General features: G+C 44.2%; 1 protein-coding gene across 1 annotated transcript in view; it reads left to right on the forward strand.

Moving 5' to 3' along the window:
• The first annotated feature begins 5,393 nt into the window (after positions 1–5,393).
• Positions 5,394–21,210, forward strand: part of sgms2a (sphingomyelin synthase 2a) — a 232,687-nt gene continuing 216,870 nt past the window's right edge. Inside the window, exon 1 of the mRNA XM_061923022.2 lies at positions 5,394–5,589. The gene's annotated coding sequence lies outside the window, so the exon portion shown is untranslated. The remainder of the gene's footprint in view (positions 5,590–21,210) is intronic.

The following is a 21,210-nucleotide window of genomic DNA, read 5'->3' on the forward strand; positions in this document are numbered from 1 at the left end:
TGAAGACCCATCCATCCATCCATTTTCTACCGCTTATTCCAAGTGAAGACCAAGTCTTTAAAATATTTTCTTGGATTTTCAAATTCTATTTGAGTTTTGTCTCTTTTAGAATTAAAAATGTCGAGCAAAGCGAGACCAGCTTGCTAGTAAATAAATAAAATGTAAAAAATAGAGGCAGCTCACTGGTAAGTGCTGCTCTTTGAGCTGTTTTTAGAACAGGCCAGCGGGCGACTGATCTGGTCCTTACGGGCTACCTGGTGACCGCGGGCACCGCGTTGGTGACCCCTGCCCTAGTATATACAATAATATAAACCAAGTCATTGTATTTCATTTAGGTTTATTTCATATCTTCATTTAAATAAAAATATATTTGTATCTTTTTTAGATACAGTCAATAAATAATGTGAACATGTATCATAACATGGAAATCTAAGAGAACGTGTTGTGGATGATTGAGGACTGGGTATTTTTTTAATTTCATTTTTTACACATTTTTATAAAAAAAAAATTAAAAAAAGTTTTTCCGACGTATTACATTTTAGATGATTTCTCTTCTTAGTTATTATTTCTCCGGCTGTAGGAAAGAGCCGCTCACAGGGCACAGAGGAGGCGTCAGTGCGACACGGTTCGCGTATCGGTCACGTAACCAAAACAGCTCATGATCGGTCACATGACTTTCTAAAAGCGGTACGCGCACCGACACAGGGTTTCGCTCTATGAGCTCGACGCATGCGCCGATGCATCGGTGTTGCCGGACCCATCACTACTGTATTGATACTGTGTCGATACTGTGTCACTAAATACTGACATCTGCTGGACATTAAAAATCCCTACAGGCAACCTATGGACCGACTCAACTGACACTGATTTTATGACCTAGACCAGGGGTCGGCAACCCAAAATGTTGAAAGAGCCATATTGGACCAAAAATACAAAAACAAATCTGTCTGGAGCCAGCCGCAAAAAATTAAAAGCCATATTACATACAGATAGTGTGTCATGAGATATAAATTGAATTAAGAGGACTTAAAGGAAACTAAATGAGCTCAAATATAGCTACAAATGAGGCATAATGATGCAATATGTACATATAGCTAGCCTAAATAGCATGTTAGCATCGATTAGCTTGCAGTCATGCAGTGACCAAATATGTCTGATTAGCACTCCACACAAGTCAAGAACATCAACAAAACTCACCTCTGTGGAAAGTTTGGTGGACAAAATGAGACAGAAAAAGAAGTGGCATAAAACACGTCCTATAAAGTCGGAGAAAGTTATACATGTAAACAAACTACGGTGAGTTCAAGGACTGCCAAAATTAGTAGGACAAAACGGCGCTCGCCAAATATTCGAATCAGTGAAGCATGTTTAATATAAACAGTGTGATTTGTAACAATTAGGGAGGTTTGTGTCATGTTTGTCCTCCTACAGAAACCATATTAAAACAAAAAATAGATTTTTTTTTCCCCTCATCTTTTTCCATTTTTCATACATTTTTTAAAAAGCTCCAGAGAGCCACTAGGACGGCGCTAATGAGCCGCGGGTTGCCGACCCCTGACCTAGTATATACAATAATATAAACCAAGTCATTGTATTTCATTTAAGATTATTTCATAACTTCATTTAAATAAAAATATATTTTTTATCTTTTTTAGATGTAGTCAATAAATAGTGTGAACATGTATCATAACATGGAAATCTAAGAGAACGTGTTGTGAATGAGGATGCTTGTGGACTGGGAAATTATTATTATTTTTTTTTTTTACACATTTTTATTTTTTTTAAAAAACAGTTTTTCCAACGTATTCGATTTTAGACGCTTTCTCTTCTTAGTTATTATTTCTCCGGCTGTAGAAAAGACCCGCTCACAGGGCACAGAGGAGGCGTTAGTGCGACACAGTTCGCGTATCGGTCACGTGACCAAAACAGCTCATGATCGGTCACATGACTTTCTAAAAGTGGTACACGCACCGACACAGGGTTTTGCTTTATGAGCTCGACGCATGCGCCGATGCATCGGTGTTGCTGGACCCATCTCTAGACAAGTGTTTCATTTATATTTTTCTTTAGCGTGTATATGTATATGTATTAGTGTTGTACGGTATATATTAGTATAGTACCACGATACTAATGAATCATATTCGGTACTATACCGCCTCTAAAAAGTACTGGTTCCCCCTGCCCCCTGTAATAGATATTATTTGTAAAAAGCACTTTACATTGAGTAAACCACCTCAAAGTGCTACAGTTTATTTATAAAAATAAAAAGATAATAAAAAAATAGAACAGCCAAATAGCTAAAACTAGTATGCATATATCTAAAAAAAAAAATGCTTTTTTAAAAAGAAGGGGTTTTAAGCCTTTTTTAAAAGCATCCACAGTCTGTGGTGCCCTCAGGTGGTCAGGGAGAGCGTTCCACAGACTGGGAGCGTCGTCACTTCGTGATATTGCTGGTTCACGAGCAGATGAGCATGTTCGGCAGCGCACACACACACAGAGTACTTACAAGCAGACACAGTGTGTAGACAGAAAAGGGAGAATTGACGCATTTTGGCATAAAAATTAAAGATAAAGGTGAAGGTATAACACTGAAACGCCCTCAGGAAGAGGTGCCTTAAGACATGGCTAGCTAGCCAGCGGCGAACGTCTAGCCGCAGTCTGCAGGGTTTTAGCTACTTCTAAATCACTAATCCTCGTCTCCATGGCGACAAAGTAAGTTTCTTACAAGTATCGTTATCACTGCAGGACGAGGAATAGCTAAACATGCTTCACTACACACCGTAGGAGGATACAATAGCTCACCGCCATCACAATGTAAACAAATGCCATTGGTGGATCTACACCTAACATCCACTGTAATGATACCAAGTACAAGAGCGTATCAAGTCGATACTACTATGATTACATCAATATTTTTTAGCATCACAAAATAATTTTTCATTTTTTTCAAATTCATATTGTGTTTATAAAGTCAGAAAATACGTCCCTGGACACATGAGGACTTTGAATATGACCAATGTATGATCCTGTAACTACTTGGTATCAGATCGATACCTAAATGTGTGGTATCATCCAAAAATAATGTAAAGTATCAAAGAAGAGAAGAATAAGTGATTATTACATTTTAACAGAAGTGTGGATAGAACATGTTAAAAGAGAAAATAAGCAGATATTAACAGTAAATGAACAAGTAGATTAATAATTAATTTTCTACCGCTTGTCCTTAATAAAGTGTACAAAATAATAGGTGTATAAATGACACAATATGTTACTGCATACGTCAGCCGACTAATTAGGAGTCTTTGTTTGTTTACTTACTACTAAAAGACATGTTGTCTTGTATGTTCACTATTTTATTTAAGGACAAAATTGCAATAAAAAACATATGTTTAATGTACTCTAAGATTTTTTTTGTTAAAATAAAGCCAATAATGCAATTTTTGTGGTTCCTTTTATTTAAAAAAGGTATCAAAGTACAGAAAAGTATTGAAATACATTTTGGTACCAGTACCGATACCAAAATATTAATATCGGGACAACACTTATATGTGTGTGTGTGTGTGTGTGTGTGTGTGTGTGTGTGTATGTATGTGTATATATATATATATATATATATATATATATACATACATATATATATACAAATACACATATACAAGTACACATTATATATACATATGCATAAACGTATGCGTATATATATATATATATATATGTATGTACCTGCTGCCCTCTGGGAAGCGCTACAGGTGCATTAAAACCAAAACCAGGGCCATAACCATCCTGAACGGACTGCCCCATTGTCCCTCATAACTGCCTTCTCTTCGGCGTAAAAACCCATTCCACCAACCACCCTGTTTTTTTTCATGTATATATTCATTTCACCCTATATTCATTGCACTTCTATATTTTTTATATTGTTATATATTTACACATTGTTTTTCTAGCATGCACACATCGCACTGTATGGAATGGCCTCAATCTCGTTACCTTGCGTAATGACAATAAAGCTGATTCTGATTCTGATTCTGATATGTATGTGTGTATATATATATATATATATATATATATATATATATATATATATATATATATATGCATATATATGTATGTGTATATATGCATATATATGTATGTATATATATGTATATATATATATATATATATATATACGCATACGTTTATGCATATGTATATATAATGTGTATTTGTATATGTGTATGTGTGTATATATATATATATATATATATATATATATATATATATACACTGCAAAAACTGAAATCTAAGTAAGATGAAATATCTCAAATAAGGGTGATATTTGCTTAATTTCTGTCTGATAAGATAATTCTTCTCACTAAGCAGATTTTATGTTATTTTACTTGTTTTACGTGTTTTGGTCCTAAATGATCTCAGTAAGATATTACAGCTTGTTGCTGAGATTTGATGACCTATATTGAGTAAAACATGCTTGAAACTAGAATATCAAGTGTTGCAAAGCTGTGTCATCAACACTCACAAGTATGAATCAACTTTTTTAAAGTAATCATCTCTTATTTCAAGCATGAAAAAAAAAAGAATTAACATTTTTTTTAAACAATTTTGAACAGAATAGTTCATGCACATTCAGATGAATTCTTCAAAATTACAGTTAAAATTTATTTGGCCGGGCTGTATATATATGCGCACTAATTGACTGAAAGAGCACTCACTTGATGCGATGATGTCATGTTATCCATGGAAAAATGCATTTTTCGACAATATGATTTGCCTGAGCGGCTAGGAGACCCCGAGAGTAACAAGCGCTTGCCTTGTTGCCTTTCCATTAAGAACAATTAATTAGTTTTTAGTATAAGTTTGCTGGTTTCAAGAAATGTAATGCCGAGTCAAGATAATGGCACTAGCATTTACTTCATTTAAGAATATTTTTCAACATATTGAGCAAAAAGGTCTCTTTTTTTTTTCCACCAATAAAAGTGCACTTGTTATTAGTGAGAATATACTTATTTTAAGCTATTTTTGGGTTCATTGAGGTTAGCTAATTTTACTTGTTTTGGAAAGTCTTGACAAGCCAAATTTTCTTGTTCTATTGGCAGATAATTTTGCTTAGTCCAAGTAAAATACACCTCATTTTTATATATTTTTTTCTTGTTTTTGAGCACTGACTTTTTGCAGTGTGTGTATATATATGTATAAGTCCGGTGTGTGTGTTTGTGTGTGTTTGATACGGTTCCTGCCTGCAAGTGTATCTAATGTTGTGGCCTGTGTGTGTCCATTCTTTAGGGACAACAAACAGTTGGGGCATGAGTTGCGCGTTTAAAAGCCAGATGCGTTTAGTCGCTCTTCATTGCAAGCAGCTGCCAAGAAGACGGAGTGAAAGTGTGTGTGCATGGCATCACAAAGACCGTGGCGCTGCTTCAAAGCCTCTGTGACATCCCCAAAACGACGAGCACATGAAGCCCCGCAGCACAAACACGCCGATGGCCGCCCCGCGCCAATAAAGCAGACGGCTACGTGCGCACACAACCCAGCAGTTGACAAGAGCGGAGCAGATGATCTGCATAAGAGGAGGAGACCGCGGAACTTGTGGTGAGCTTTTTGTTCTCGGTAATCCCTCGCAGACGCCGTGTTGGCCAGAGAGCCGTGTCATGTTTGTGAGCACAGCTGACTGTCAAAGAGCCTCGCACATTATAAAGATAAATTGCATGTCTAATGAAATTATGGTTTTGATGGAGAAGGTCTGTCCAAATATTTCTCATTATCCGTTCATCTGACAGAGGAAAAACAGCAAAACAGGCCATGCTTTAAAAGTACTGCAGGTGATAATTCAAGCTCTTAGTAAAAAGCCATCTGTTTAATGAGCTACTATCATCTATCTCAGACCTGGGCAAATTAAGGCATGCGGCCCGTTGAGCTTTTCAATCTGGCCCGCCGGACATTCCTAAATAATTGTTTTAGTTGTTTAAGATGGAAAGTGTAGCTGCCATTATCATACCTGCCAACTACTCCGGTTTTCCCGTAATTAGTACGGTTTTCATCAACCTATTCCGGGTTACGGTTGCAGTGATAAAAAATACGGTTTTTCATTAATTAAAAAAAATAAAAAAAATTTAAGTTTTATTCACGAAATCGCGTAACAATCGACACTACTTCCCGTAACTTCCTATCGAGCCATTCCGAATGCCATGCGCGAGGCTATTTATAGCAGAGGTGGGACCAAGTCATTGTTTTGCAAGTCACAAGTAAGTCTCAAGTCTTTGCCCTCAAGTCCGAGTCAAGTCCCGAGTCAAGACAGGCAAGCCCCGAGTCAAGTCCAAAGTCAAGACTGGAAAGTCTCAAGTCAAGTCCTAAGTCCTGCATTTTGAGTTTCGAGTCCTTTCAAGTCCTTTTAACCACAGACTAATATATTAACACAGATTGTGTATGCTTTTCAAACGCTGTATTTATTTATTAAAACAAGTGCATTTTAAATTGCAGGAAAGAAAATTGTGCTGACATTGCACTTTATAATAGCACTATTAACCAGTCATTTTAAACATTAACTCATTCCTTTACAAAACAAACACATTGAAAAATAAAGTTCAAATGTACTTATTTGTACAAAAGTGTTAACATTGAAAAAACATGACATATACGTGAACATAACAAAAAAGTTGTACTTTTTATATGTCAGGGCCCTATGCTGCATTGCATTTGCAAAAGACCAAATTAGCCAAGAGTCTGTCAGTCATTTGTGCACGATGGGGGCGTAGTATGATGCCACCATGGCTGAAAACTCGCTCCACTGGAGCACTGGAGGCAGGCACTGCCAAGACTCTCATGGCCACTCGGAACAGTGAAGGAAGAGTCTTCATGTTCAATGCCCAGAACAAAAGGGGGGAGAGAGTTGTTTTGGGTTGGTGCACTACTTGTAAGTGTATCTTGTGTTTTTTATGTTGATTTAATTAAAAAAAGAAAAAAAAAAAAATTATTTCTTGTGCGGCCCGATACCAATCGATCCACGGACCAGTACCGGGCCGCGGCCCGGTGGTTGGGGACCACTGAGGTAAACAACCGACAGTATGTCAGAAAGCTAGCTAAAACGGTACACATATTCATAATATAGTATACATTTTAACTGACCTTTCTTTTACTATTTTTGTCTTTTTTTAGGTGGCTAAAATACGCGGTGCTGCTGACCGCCGTCTAACGTTACGTGTGATATATTGACTTACGTAACCCTGCTTAAAAAAAATCACTGAACAAAAAGTATGAATAAGGTAGTGAACTGCAACAGATTCCCGTGTTTGCAATAACGTTATAACGTTAGCAGTGAGTTTACAGCCTCACTGATTTAACTACACAGCAAATAAAAGTCACGTTACTTAGCCAATAAACGTTATCTTACATTCAAAACTTACCGTTCTTTGTGCAACTTCAAATGCCGGACGAAGTTGGAAGTTGTTGCCTCTCCATCAGTAATTTTCGAACCGCATGTGTTGCATACTGCAAACCGTTTTGTGTTGACCACCTCGTAATTTTTATACCCAAACGAAATTATTTTAGGTATCATTTTTTGTTCACTGGCGTGTGGTTTGGACATGTCTTCTTCGTTGGTTGTCCTGCAATTTGATTGGATGAATGCTGTGTGTTGAAAACAAAGTAGATCTAATTTGATTGGCTGTTGTACTGAGACCACACCAGCTGACACACGCAACGCTGATAGACAAGTACACAATGAAAAATACGGAGCGCTCCGGAATAACTTTTTCATCTTTGGGTTTTGGGGAAAGTAGCAAGTCATGTCAAGTCATGTCAATTCAAAAGGCTCAAGTCCAAGTGAAGTCACAAGTCATTGATGTTAAAGTCTAAGTCGAGTTGCAAGTCTTTTTACATTTTGTCAAGTCGAGTCTAAAGTCATCAAATTCATGACTCGAGTCTGACTCGAGTCCAAGTCATGTGACTCGAGTCCACACCTCTGATTTATAGCACCGCTGCCAAGCACGAGGCACCTGTTGCCCATTGTTTCCGAACGAGCGAACGATCATGGAATCAGCCGGAGAAAAATCGCAAACGAGTCTTAAACCGAAAAGAAAAGTGCGGTCATTCCGTGAAGAATATTCAAAAGCCTATCCGGGAATAATTAATCCGTTCCAAAAAGGGTGAAAACTACGCGAATTGCACCTTGTGCAGACAAGATTTTTCGATCGGACACGGAGGAATTAGCGATGTAAAAGACCACGTTGGGACAAAAAAACACAAGTCTAATGCCGTTGCTAGCGATACAAGTGGAAAACTTTCAACGTTTTTCGTCGCCCAAACAGATTCTTTGGATGTGATAAATGCCGAAGTTTTAATTACGGAGGCAATATTTGAGCAAACAAAAAGGTAATGACACCAATGTTATCTATTGGAATTGTTTAGTACTGTTATACTGTTAAAAGTGTTTATACTATTTATGCTTTCAAGTCCAAGTTGAAGAAATCTTGTTAAATGTTGACAGCATAACTACCAAAATACAGAAGTATGTCCTTAATATTTTTGCAGTGCTATTTCTGTTGAAAAGTTCAAATGATTAGAGATGTGATGTGCCACTTTTCAAGTGTCTGATGGCTTAAATTAATTTTCATTAATTTTTCATATTTTGAATTCTTTTGAAAGGCTTACAAAAAAACGTAATTCCATGCTATTGACAGGACTATTAATTTTAATGAAGTTAGCTTACCATGTTTACAGTATGATAATTGTGATAGAAATGTGAATTTTAGGCACAGAATATTTTTTACAATTGAACAAGGCAGTAGATTATACAAGCTTGGACAGAAAGTTAATAATGACACCAATGTTTTTTTTTAATGGAATTGTTTAGTACTGTTTTACCATTTGTTTACTGTAAAAAGTGTTTATACTTTCAATGAACAAATTGAAGTCTTGTGAAAGGTTGACAGGATAACTGGCATTAACTGTCAAAATAATTTCAAACTATTGAAGTTAGCTTACAGAATAAACATGTCAATCAACCCATATGATTTTTGCTGTAATATTTTTGTTTTGAAAAGTCACTGTGACTGATAGAAAAGTGATGGTTTTAGCAACATTTTAACCTGTCTGGATGCTAATAATCATTTTGCGTCGGGGGGCGAACCTGAACCCCCCACCAGGACTTTGTCCTGGACCTACCGGGGCCTGCGGCCCCTGGACCCTGGCTACTAGGTTTTTCTGATTTCAAAAGTTGGCAGGTATGCATTATGATGAGCAGTCATGTTTTCTAATGACTGTACGTCTTCAACTATACTAAGTAGGGGTGTGGGGGAAAAGTGGTGGTAGCGGGGTTGTATATTGTAGCCCGGAAGAGTTAGGGATGCAAGGGATTCTGGGTATTTGTTCTGTTGTGTTTATGTTGTGTTACGGTGCGGATGTTCTCCCGAAATTCTTGTTCGGTGTGGGTTCACAGTGTGGCGCATATTTGGAACAGTGTTAAAGTTGTTTATACGGCCACCCTCAGTGTGATCAATCAATCAATCAATCAATGTTTATTTATATAGCCCTAAATCACAAGTGTCTCAAAGGGCTGCACAAGCCACAACGACATCCTCGGTACAAAGCCCACATAAGGGCAAGGGAAAAACTCACCCCAGTGGGACGTCGATGTGAATGACTATGAGAAACCTTGGAGAGGACCGCATATGTGGGTAACCCCCCCCCCCCCCCCCCTCTAGGGGAGACCGAAAGCAATGGATGTCGAGTGGGTCTGACATAATATTGTGAGAGTCCAGTCCATAGTGGATCCAACATAATAGTAAGAGTCCAGTCCATAGTGGATCCAACATAATAGTAAGAGTCCAGTCCATAGTGGATCCAACATAATAGTAAGAGTCCAGTCCATAGTGGATCCAACATAATAGTAAGAGTCCAGTCCATAGTGGATCCAACATAATAGTAAGAGTCCAGTCCATAGTGGATCCAACATAATAGTAAGAGTCCAGTCCATAGTGGATCCAACATAATAGTAAGAGTCCAGTCCATAGTGGATCCAACATAATAGTGAGAGTCCAGTCCATAGTGGATCCAACATAATAGTAAGAGTCCAGTCCATAGTGGATCCAACATAATAGTAAGAGTCCAGTCCATAGTGGATCCAACATAATAGTAAGAGTCCAGTCCATAGTGGATCTAACATAATAGTAAGAGTCCAGTCCATAGTGGATCCAACATAATAGTAAGAGTCCAGTCCATAGTGGATCCAACATAATAGTAAGAGTCCAGTCCATAGTGGATCTAACATAATAGTGAGAGTCCAGTCCATAGTGGATCCAACATAATAGTAAGAGTCCAGTCCATAGTGGATCCAACATAATAGTAAGAGTCCAGTCCATAGTGGATCCAACATAATAGTAAGAGTCCAGTCCATAGTGGATCTAACATAATAGTAAGAGTCCAGTCCATAGTAGATCTAACATAATAGTAAGAGTCCAGTCCATAGTGGATCTAACATAATAGTGAGAGTCCAGTCCATAGTGGATCCAACATAATAGTAAGAGTCCAGTCCATAGTGGATCTAACATAATAGTGAGAGTCCAGTCCATAGTGGATCTAACATAATAGTAAGAGTCCAGTCCATAGTGGATCCAACATAATAGTAAGAGTCCAGTCCATAGTGGATCTAACATAATAGTAAGAGTCCAGTCCATAGTGGGGCCAGCAGGACACCATCCCGAGCGGAGACGGGTCAGCAGCGCAGAGATGTTCCCAGCCGATGCACAGGCGAGCGGTCCACCCCGGGTCCCGACTCTGGACAGCCAGCACTTCATCCATGGCCACCGGACCTGTGCCCCCCCCCCACCCCCCCTCAAGGAAAAGGGGAGCAGAGGAGAAAAGAAAAGAAACGGCAGATCAACTGGTCTAAAAAGGGGGTCTATTTAAAGGCTAGAGTATACAAATGAGTTTTAAGATGGGACTTAAATGCTTCTACTGAGGTAGCATCTCTAATTGTTACCGGGAGGGCATTCCATAGTACTGGAGCCCCAATAGAAAACGCTCTATAGCCCGCAGACTTTTTTTGGGCTCTGGGAATCACTAATAAGCCGGAGTTCTTTGAACGCAGATTTCTTGCCGGGACATATGGTACAATACAATCGACAAGATAGGATGGAGCTAGACCGTGTAGTATTTTATACCTAAGTAGTAAAACCTTAAAGTCACATCTTAAGTGCACAGGAAGCCAGTGCAGGTGAGCCAGTATGTGTGATCTGTATGGCTGTTGATCAAGTATATCTTGCAGTCACTTTCTTGTGTATGCAGAAGTCGCATACAACATGTGACTGGGCCGGCACGCTGTTTTTATGGTGAAAAAGCGGACGCGTCCACAGGTTGTAGAGCAGGGGTGCTCATTAAGTCGATCGCGAGCTACCGGTCGATCGTGGAGGGTGTGTCAGTCGATCACCAGCCAGGCATTAAAAAAATAGTCCTAAAAATGAGCGATCATAAATCTTCACTATGACGTCACTTTCGTCACTTGATTGACATTCACGGCACCCGAGGGTCTCCTGAGATGACGCTGGCTGCTGCCAGCTCATTAAAATTACCGACTGGAAGGCGAGAAACACTTTATTTCAACAGACTCTGGCGCCGTACCTGTCGTCAAAACTCCAAAGACCGACTGCACAGTTGCACAATAAAAGCTCTGCTTCATCCTGCCTGCGCTACCAAAATAAGAGTCTCAGAAAGCTGGCGTGCACAAGCTAGCAAGCTACGGAGTTTGCCGACAATGTATTTCTTGTAAAGTGTATAAAAAGGAGTATGGAAGCTGGACAAATAAGATGCCAAAAACCAACCACTTTCATGTGGTATTGGACAGAAAGGAGGACTTTTTTTCTCCTCCATTCGAAAATGTGGACGTTATCATCACCACTGTCTGATTCCAATCAATGCAAGTCATCAGAATCAGGTAATACACCAACTTATATTCTTGTCTTCATGAAAGAAAGGAATCTATATGTGTTAAACATGCTTGTATTATCTTTAAACACCTTTAACTTGTTAACAATATTAACTGTGTTAAACATGCTTGTATTATCTTTAAACACCTTTTAACTTGTTAACAATATTAACTATATGTGTTAAACATGCTTGTATTATCTTTAAACACCTTTTAACTTGTTAACAATATTAACTATATGTGTTAAACATGCTTGCATTATCATTAAACACCTTTAACTTGTTAACAAAAACATATGTTTCATAAATAAGTAAATATAAATTATATATATGAATGAGGTAGATCCCCACGACTTGATCAATTGAAAAGTAGCTCGCCTGCAGAAAAAGTGTGAGCACCCCTGGTGTAGAGGATGCTAAAGGCAGTGCCATCACGGCACGCCCTTAGTATTGTAGTCCGGGTGAAAATCGGGAGAATGGTTGCCCCGGGAGATTTTCGAGAGGGGCACTGAAATCCCTCCCTCCCGAAAAAATCGGGAGGGTTGACAAGTATGGTCGGCATCCCAGTGAGAGCAGACGTTGTACAGTACAGCAAGTGATTGTTTTATCATGCTCCTGGTTTGTATTACTTATTTAGCACTTAGCAATAATGCTACTTATTGGATCTGCTTATCACTCAGCTTCTAAAAGTTGTATCTCAAATAGAAATGTTCGGGATCATCATTTGTCTCGTTGTTGGCTATCGTGAAGTCTTTGATGATTGGTAGTAGTAGTAGTAGTTGTTGTTGAAGTCGTAGTCGGCATCCTTCCGATGGGGTAGATCCAAAAAGGGGGGGGTGTCACTGCGATGGTCCCTAGCACCCGTTTCTTTCGTCAATCGGATGGGCTTAGAACCGGTATTTGCTGCTGGAGTGACCTCTCCAGTGGAGCTACATGGCCTGGGCATGGAACTATGGAGGGCAAGCTGTTGTCCAGGCAGCAAGCCCTCCCTCTCCACATGGCTGGTGGATCCAAGGGAGCGACGAGTGTCGTTACAACTTGGCACCAGCGACACCGCAGGAGTTGCCGGAATGACGCTACAACGTCAAACCGCCTTCAGGACCCCGGCTCCTGATTTTCTGTCGGGGTTTACTCCCTTAGCCTTAAACTCAAGTGGGGCGGCATGGCGTAGTGGGTAGAGCAACCGTGCCAGAAACCTGAGGATTGCAGGTTCGCTCCCTGCCTCTTACCATCCAAAAATCGCTGCCGTTGTGTCCTTGGGCGGGACACTTCACCCTTTGCCCCCGGTGCCACTCACACCGGTGAATTGAATGATGAATGATAGGTGGTGGTCGGAGGGGCCGTTGGCGCAAATTGCAGCCATGCTTCCGTCAGTCTACCCCAGGGCAGCTGTGGCTATGAAAGTAGCTTACCACCACCAGGTGTGAATGATTGATGGGTTCTACATGTAAAGCGACTTTGGGTACTTAGAAAAGCGCTATATAAATCCCAGTTATTATTATAGTTATTAAGTGCGTTGACCGCAAGGCAGCGGTGGTTTTGAGACTGGAGATTTCCTTCTCCTAGATGGGCTGCCTTACCAGGTTTACGAGCCCCATCTGCCTGAATGCGGCAGGTAGCACGGGGGTACATCTTACCCGTGCTGACTAAATGTTGTTGAAGAAAATAGCGAAATATTTGTTCTTGTCTGGTTCCCCTCTAAATTGAGGTACCACTGTACAAGTGCCATCCATCCATCCATCTTCTTCCGCTTATCCGAGGTCGGGTCGTGGGGGCAGCAGCTTAAGCAGGGAAGCCCAGACTTCCCTCTCCCCAGCCACTTCGTCCAGCTCCTCCCGGGGGATCCTGAGGCGTTCCCAGGCCAGCCGGGAGACATAGTCTTCCCAGCGTGTCCTGGGTCTTCCTCGTGGCCTCCTACCGGTCGGACGTGCCCGAAACACCTTCCTAGGGAGGCGTTCGGGTGGCATCCTGACCAGATGCCCGAACCACCTCATCTGGCTCCTCTCGATGTGAAGGAGCAGCGGCTTTACTTTGAGCTCCTCCCGGATGGCAGAGCTTCTCACCCTATCTCTAAGGGAGAGCCCCGCCACTCGGCGGAGGAAACTCATTTCGGCCGCTTGTACCCGTGATCTTGTCCTTTCGGTCATGACCCAAAGCTCATGACCATAGGTGAGGATGGGAACGTAGATCGACCGGTAAATCGAGAGCTTTGCCTTCCGGCTCAGCTCCTTCTTCACCACAACGGATCGATACAGCGTCCGCATTACTGAAGACGCCGCACCGATCCGCCTGTCGATCTCACGATCCACTCTTCCCCCACTCGTGAACAAGACTCCGAGGTACTTGAACTCCTCCACTTGGGGCAAGATCTCCTCCCCAACCCGGAGATGGCACTCCACCCTTTTCCGGGAGAGAACCATGGACTCGGACTTGGAGGTGCTGATTCCCATCCCAGTCGCTTCACACTCGGCTGCGAACAGATCCAGTGAGAGCTGAAGATCTTGGCCGGAGGAAGCCATCAGGACCACATCATCTGCAAATAGCAGAGACCTAATCCTGCAGCCACCAAACCAGATCCCCTCAACGCCCTGACTGCGCCTAGAAATTTTGTCCATAAAGGTTATGAACAGAATCGGTGTACAAGTGGTGCAAATGAATTGCCTTGTATTTTAACACACTTTCCCAGCCTTCTCTGGCATACGTTCCTGGAAAGGTTATTCTGGGATCCTTTGTCGTCACGGTCATTTTGATGTTGTCCACGTCTTCCTTCTTGACTCACTCAAGAGTGGAAAAAATGATACGCAGAATTAGTTCTAGTGTGTCTCAAACGTGGCGACCATGTTCATCTCGGCCAGGAACTTGTCGGATAAGCAAAGCGTTGTAAAAGCAAGTGTTGTCATAGTGAAACAGTGAAAAGTTGTCCTCAATCAATCAATGTTTATTTATACAGCCCTAAATCACAAGTGTCTCAAAGGGCTGCACAAGCCACAACGACATCCTCGGTACAAAGCCCACATAAGGGCAAGGAAAAACTCACCCCAGTGGGACGTCGATGTGAATGACTATGAGATACCTTGGAGAGGACCGCATATGTGGGTAACCCCGCCGGTCTAGGGGAGACCGAAAGCAATGGATGTCGAGTGGGTCTGACATAATATTGTGAGAGTCCAGTCCATAGTGGATCCAACATAATAGTAAGAATCCAGTCCATAGTGGGGCCAGCAGGACACCATCCCGAGCGGAGACGGGTCAGCAGCGCAGAGATGTTCCCAGCCGATGCACAGGCGAGCGGTCCACCCCGGGTCCCGACTCTGGACAGCCAGCACTTCATCCATGGCCACCGGACCTGTGCCCCCCGCCCCCTCCACAAGGAAGAGGGGAGCAGAGGAGAAAATAAAAGAAACGGCAGATCAACTGGTCTAACAGGGGGGCTATTTAAAGGCTAGAGTATACAAATGAGTTTTAAGATGGAACTTAAATGCTTCTACTGAGGTAGCATCTCTAATTGTTACCGGAAGGGCATTCCATAGTACTGGAGCCCCAATAGAAAACGCTCTATAGCCCGCATACTTTTTTTGGGCTCTGGGAATCACTAATAAGCCGGAGTTCTTTGAACGCAGATTTCTTGCCGGGACATATGGTACAATGCAATCGACAAGATAGGACGGAGCTAGACCGTGTAGTATTTTATACGTAAGTAGTAAAACCTTAAAGTCACATCTTAAGTGCACAGGAAGCCAGTGCAGGTGAGCCAGTATAGGTATATATATATGTATATAAAGGTATATACAGTATAGGCGTAATATGATCAAACTTTCTTGTTCTTGTCAAAAGTCTAGCAGCCCCATTTTGTACCAATTGTAGTCTTTTAATGCTAGACATAGGGAGACCCGAAAATAATACGTTACAGTAGTCGAGACGAGACGTAGCGAACGCATGAATAATGATCTCAGCGTCGCTAGTGGATAAAATAGAACGAATTTTAGCGATATTACGGGGATGAAAGAAGGCCGTTTTAGTAACACTCTTAATGTGTGACTCAAAGGAGAGAGTTGGGTGGAAGATAATACCCAGATTCTTTACTGATTCGCCTTGTGTAATTGTTTGGTTGTCAAATGTTAAGGTGGTATTATTAAATAAATGTCGGTGTTTAGCAGGACCGATAATCAGCATTTCCGTTTTCTTGGCGTTGAGTTGCAAGAAGTTAGCGGACATCCATTGTTTAATTTCATTAAGACACGCCTCCAGCTGACTACAATCCGGCGTCCTGCCACAGCTCTCGCTTTGTCTTGTGTACTGAACAAATCAAAAGTATCGACTCCCAGATACAGGGAATTGGAACCATATCGGTTTGAATGTGAAAGGTACCCATCCCTAGCGGACAATAGCCCTCTAATCAAAGAATGTTGTCAGCATCAATAGTACGGGGATCTTGGTAGAGCTGCTTTCAATATTTGTGTTTGCTTTGGTACTGTTTTGGATTTTGGGAAGTTTTTACAATAGAAGGTTTTCGCCGGGAAAAGGGTGGAGTGCCATCTCCGGGTTGGGGAAGAGATCTTGCCCCAAGTGGAGGAGTTCAAGTACCTCGGAGTCTTGTTCACGAGTGAGGGAAGAGTGGATCGTGAGATGGACAGGCGGATCGGTGCGGCGTCTTCAGTAATGCGGACGCTGTATCGATCCGTTGTGGTGAAGAAGGAGCTGAGCCGGAAGGCAAAGCTCTCGATTTACCGGTCGATCTACGTTCCCATCCTCACCTATGGTCATGAGCTTTGGGTTATGACCGAAAGGACAAGATCACGGGTACAAGCAGCCGAAATGAGTTTCCTCCGCCGGGTGGCGGGGCTCTCCCTTAGAGATAGGGTGAGAAGCTCTGCCATCCGGGAGGAGCTCAAAGTAAAGCCGCTGCTCCTCCACATGGAGAGGAGCCAGATGAGGTGGTTCGGGCATCTGGTCAGGATGCCACCCGAACGCCTCCCTAGGGAGGTGTTTAGGGCACGTCCGACCGGTAGGAGGCCGCGGGGAAGACCCAGGACACGTTGGGAAGACTATGTCTCCCGGCTGGCCTGGGAAAGCCTAGGGATTAGAGATGCGCGGATAGGCAATTATTTCATCCGCAACCGCATCACAAAAGTCGTCAACCATCCGCATCCACCCGAACTAACATTTAATCAAGACCGCACCCGCCCGCACCCGCCCGTTGTTATATATCTAATATGTGAGACGGCGTGGCGCAGTGGAAGAATGGCCGTGCGCGACCCGAGGGTCCCTGGTTCAATCCCCACCTAGTACCAACCTCGTCATGTCCGTTGTGTCCTGAGCAAGACACTTCACCCTTGCTCCTGATGGGTGCTGGTTAGCGCCTTGCATGGCAGCTCCCTCCATCAGTGTGTGAATGTGTGTGTGAATGGGTAAATGTGGAAAGTAGTGTCAAAGCGCTTTGAGTACCTTGAAGGTAGAAAAGCGCAATACAAGTACAACCCATTTATCATTATTATATTTATTTATAATATAGACGATGCAAGGCATTAGTGAGGTTATAAAGCTTTTGCCTGTTAAAGAAAGGAGACTGATCCAATGCAGCACAGACATTCAATGCGTGCCACGCTGTCACGGCCCAGACGCACACCAGTGCGCAATCATCTGGGAGCCGCGCTGAGCGCACCTCCAAGCGCGTGGAGGTGCGATGTCCCTCGCACCCGCGGCGGCTCCACCCGGGCTCGCGCCCGAGGCTTCAGCGCGCACCGCGGCGGCCATCCTACTCGTCGCGGCCTAGCCCTCGCGGCTCTCGCTGCCGGCGACGGCCGGGTATGGGCCCGACGCTCCAGCGCCATCCATTTTGATTCGGCAGGTGGGTTGTTACACACTCCTTAGCGGGTTCCGACTTCCATGGCCACCGTCCTGCTGTCTATATCAACCAACACCTTTTCTGGGGTCTGATGAGCGTCGGCATCGGGCGCCTTAACCCGGCGTTCGGTTCATCCCGCAGCGCCAGTTCTGCTTACCAAAAGTGGCCCACTCGGCTCACCAGGGTGAGCCCCACCCCTTTCGTGAGCGCACTGCGCGCGGAGTGAAACCTGTTACGAGCCCCCGGCCACGGGGGTGGCGGGCAGGTAAGCTGCTTACCTTCTGCGCGTGACGCCGGCGGCGGCTCTCCCTTAGAGATAGGGTGAGAAGCTCTGCCATCCGGGAGGAGCTCAAAGTAAAGCCGCTGCTCCTCCACATGGAGAGGAGCCAGATGAGGTGGTTCGGGCATCTGGTCAGGATGCCACCCGAACGCCTCCCTAGGGAGGTGTTTAGGGCACGTCCGACCGGTAGGAAGCCACGGGGAAGACCCAGGACACGTTGGGAAGACTATATCTCCCGGCAGGCCTGGGAAAGCCTAGGGATTAGAGATGCGCGGATAGGCAATTATTTCATCCGCAACCGAATGTTAGTTCGGGTGGATGCGGATGGTTGACGACTTTTGTGATGCGGTTGCGGATGAAATAATTGCCTATCCGCGCATCTCTAATCCCTAGGCTTTCCCAGGCCAGCCGGGAGATATAGTCTTCCCAACGTGTTCTGGGTCTTCCCCGTGGCTTCCTACCGGTCGCTAAGCGCACCTCCAAGCGCGTGGAGGTGCGATGTCCCTCGCACCCGCGGCGGCTTCACCCGCGCTCGCGCCCGAGGCTTCAGCGTGCACCGCGGCGGCCATCCTACTCGTCGCGGCCTAGCCCTCGCGGCTCTCGCTGCCGGCGACGGCTGGGTATATGGGCCCGACGCTCCAGCGCCATCCATTTTCAGGGCTAGTTGATTCGGCAGGTGGGTTGTTACACACTCCTTAGCGGGTTCCGACTTCCATGGCCACCGTCCTGCTGTCTATATCAACCAACCCTTTTTCTGGGGTCTGATGAGCGTCGGCATCGGGCGCCTTAACCCGGCGTTCGGTTCATCCCGCAGCGCCAGTTCTGCTTACCAAAAGTGGCCCACTCGGCTCACCAGGGTGAGCCCCACCCCTTTCGTGAGCGCACTGTGCGCGGAGTGAAACCTGTTACGAGCCCCCGGCAACGGGGGTGGCGGGCGGGTAAGCTGCTTACCTGCTGCGCGTGACGCCGGCGGCGGCTCTCCCTTAGAGATAGGGTGAGAAGCTCTGCCATCCGGGAGGAGCTCAAAGTAAAGCCGCTGCTCCTCCACATGGAGAGGAGCCAGATGAGGTGGTTCGGGCATCTGGTCAGGATGCCACCCGAACGCCTCCCTAGGGAGGTGTTTAGGGCACGTCCGACCGGTAGGAGGCCGCGGGGAAGACCCAGGACACGTTGGGAAGACTATGTCTCCCGGCTGGCCTGGGAACGCCTCGGGGTCCCACAGGAAGAGCTGGACGAAGTGGCTGGGGAGAGGGAAGTCTGGGCTTCCCTGCTTAGGCTGCTGCCCCCGCGACCCGACCTCGGATAAGCGGAAGAAGATGGATGGAAGGTTTTGCCTTGGTGAGTCAGTGTGAAGCTCCCTCAATGACTTTGATGTGAGTCACGCTGATAAAGCGTTGGGCAACATCCAGACTGGCTGATAAACAAAACTTCTTCTTCTTTCCACCTTCTTCCTGGCCTGCAGATGTGATGACGCAGGATGTTCAGCAGGTGGCTCCCAAACGAGGGGAAACCCGTCTTGACGCCAGACTAATTTGAACGTCGTTCGAAGGTTTTTTTTGTTGTTGTTTTTGCTTCTTTAAAGTCAAATGACGACCGCTCCTACGCTGCATTCTATTACGAGAATATCTCACCATGACATTTAAAATGAATTATGGGGGGATGAGGGGGCATGAGGAGTTGTTTCCGAACAGGATATTGCTTTGTGTATTTTACTGGCTAATTTACATCCATCATTTTGGTGGAGATGAGTACATATCAGGACATTTTCCTTTGAAAGTCTTTCCAAAGTAGATTGGAAAGAATGAAAAAAACAAAAAAACATGCTCCTCGTATGTTCATGATTAAGAGAGTCTTCCAGCCAATAAAGGCAAAAATAATCAAAACAGCTGTTTGCCGCAAATCGGACTTTAGTCATACACAAACACTCCACCTTTCATCTTAAGCGATGGTGTTAACTCACAGCATGTATATATATATATATTTTTTTTTTTTTTTAAACAAAAAATCTGGCATCTTGGCATGAATCACAAGTTTCTTTCCCACAGAGATGCGGAAAAATTACAGAACCGTAACAGAACAAACTTAAACAAGAGCAATCGACATAGATTAAAGGGGAACATTATCACAATTTCAGAAGGGTTAAAACCAGAGGTGTGGACTCGAGTCACATGACTTGGACTCGAGTCAGACTCGAGTCATGAATTTGATGACTTTAGACTCGACTTGACAAAATGTAAAAAGACTTGCAACTCGACTTAGACTTTAACATTAATGACTTGTGACTTCACTTGGACTTGAGCCTTTTGAATTGACATGACTTGACATGACTTGCTACTTTCCCCAAAACCCAAAGATCCATCCATCCATCTTCTTCCGCTTATCCGAGGTCGGGTCGCGGGGGCAGCAGCCTAAGCAGGGAAGCCCAGACTTCCCTCTCCCCAGCCACTTCGTCCAGCTCCTCCCGGGGGATCCCGAGGCGTTCCCAGGCCAGCCGGGAGACATAGTCTTCCCAACGTGTCCTGGGTCTTCCCCGTGGCCTCCTACCGGTCGGACGTGCCCTAAACACCTCCCGAGGGAGGCGATCGGGTGGCATCCTGACCAGATGCCCGAACCACCTCATCTGGCTCCTCTCGATGCGGAGGAGCAGCGGCTTTACTTTGAGCTCCCCCCGGATGACAGAGCTTCTCACCCTATCTCTAAGGGAGAGCCCTGCCACCCGGCGGAGGAAACTCATTTCGGCCGCTTGTACCCGTGATCTTGTCCTTTCGGTCATAACCCAAAGCTCATGACCATAGGTGAGGATGGGAACGTAGATTGACCGGTAAATTGAGAGCTTTGCCTTCCGGCTCGGCTCCTTCTTCACCACAACGGATCGATACAGCGTCCGCATTACTGAAGATGCCGCACCGATCCGCCTGTCGATCTCACGATCCACTCTTCCCTCACTCGTGAACAAGACTCCGAGGTACTTGAACTCCTCCACTTGGGGCAGGGTCTCCTCCCCAACCCGAAGATGGCATTCCACCCTTTTCCGGGCGAGAACCATGGACTCGGACTTTGAGGTGCTGATTCTCATCCCAGTCGCTTCACACTCGGCTGCGAACCGATCCAGCGAGAGCTGAAGATCCTGGCCAGATGAAGCCATCAGGACCACATCATCTGCAAAAAG

Source organism: Nerophis lumbriciformis, linkage group LG27 (genome assembly GCF_033978685.3).
Source record: "Nerophis lumbriciformis linkage group LG27, RoL_Nlum_v2.1, whole genome shotgun sequence".
NCBI classification, from domain to species: domain Eukaryota; kingdom Metazoa; phylum Chordata; class Actinopteri; order Syngnathiformes; family Syngnathidae; genus Nerophis; species Nerophis lumbriciformis.